Source organism: Apaloderma vittatum, unplaced genomic scaffold, assembly GCF_000703405.1.
Source record: "Apaloderma vittatum isolate BGI_N311 unplaced genomic scaffold, ASM70340v1 scaffold26022, whole genome shotgun sequence".
Classification (NCBI taxonomy): domain Eukaryota; kingdom Metazoa; phylum Chordata; class Aves; order Trogoniformes; family Trogonidae; genus Apaloderma; species Apaloderma vittatum.
The window spans coordinates 16,836-18,270 of NW_009702316.1; positions in this window are offsets into that span (position 1 = coordinate 16,836).

Consider the following 1,435-nt stretch of genomic DNA (forward strand, 5'->3'; position numbering starts at 1 on the left):
AGAGAGGAGGGGAGGGATGTGGAGGCAGCGAGAGGTGGAGCTGGAACCCGGAGCAACAGGTTACTCTATAACCAAGAGCTGGTGGCCCCGGCAAACCGGCTGCGTCCCCCCGAGGCGCTGGGGGCACCTGGGGCCTTCTGCTCCCGCTGCGAGGGGACCAAAAGCCGTCCTGCCCAGGTGGGACGTGTTAAACTTCACGTTTCTTCCGCCCGAGACTTATTTCGTACCCAAGGGGTGGCGAAGGAGTGCGCGGAGCTGGGTTTTCCATCGCCGGTGAGGGAGGGGACGCGCCGCCAGGCTGCCTCGTGGGGGGAACAAGGTGCCTTTTGTGCAGCCCGGGGCTCTCCTCCACGGCTCCACACTGGCTCGCGGGTTGTTTTCCTCCAGCTTCACCCCTGCCCCGACGTCTGCAGAGAGGAAAGGTGCCGTGAGATGGGAGGGAGAGGGCAAAACGTCCTCTCTCTCTCTCCCCAGGTCCCCGAAACGGTCGGGGCTGAGGAGCAGAGTCCCCTGCAGGGTACCCCACACTGTGCCACCGTGTTCCCTGGGGTTACGTGGCCAGAAAACAGCTCGTCTTGCCCCAGCTCTACCTTGCTAAACCCACCTTTAGGAAGAACTGAGGTGAAGCAATTGCTGTGGCACAGGAGGGGAGTAAAGGGCTCACTGGCCTTGGGCATCAGACCCTTTGTTTGGGAGCCTAGAGGGGCCCTGAACTCTGGGAAACGGTTTCTTGCTGTGGACAGAGTTACTGCTTTCAACCAACACCCGGTTTCCTTTGTCTCAACTTTTTTTAAAGCGATGGGATCAGCTCACAAGCTGAAAAATATCAGCTGAATGCACGGGTCTTACAGATGTGGCCGTGGCAGCGTGGGATCCATTTGCTTAGCCAGTCCTCTCCCAAAAATGGGGCTGTTGAGAGCATTTTATTAAGGGGCATGTGCGTCGCAGGCCTCCCCATCGCCCCCACGGTGTGTGCTGGACCAACGGCACGTACATGCTAGAGAAACCCCTGGTCACCGGTCCCCGGGAATAAATAGCTGCAACTCTGACACTAGAAAAAGAACTAAGAAAACGCTTCCACCACAGGACACAGGTGTGGAGGAAGCTCGGCTTCCTTAACTCAGCACTTGTTGAGTTCCTTGCTGCCGTGGTTTTCTTCGTTGCCCGCCATGCTACGGGGGCTAGCGCTTGGCTCGCTGCCTGGCCCGCGTCCAGACCCACCCTGGGTGAGTTATTGCGGGAGGAATGCTGCCGGGGAAGCTGGACGGGCACGGGGAGAGCCAGTTCCCTGCATGACAGTTATGATTTCGGCAGGTTGGTTTTGACAGGAGAATGACTTCTTCCTCCTCAGTGTGATGCACCTGACCGGTGCCTCGTCATCCTTCTCACCACGATGTCGGCGAAATCCCTGGGGATCTTGGTACGGGATGCGCCA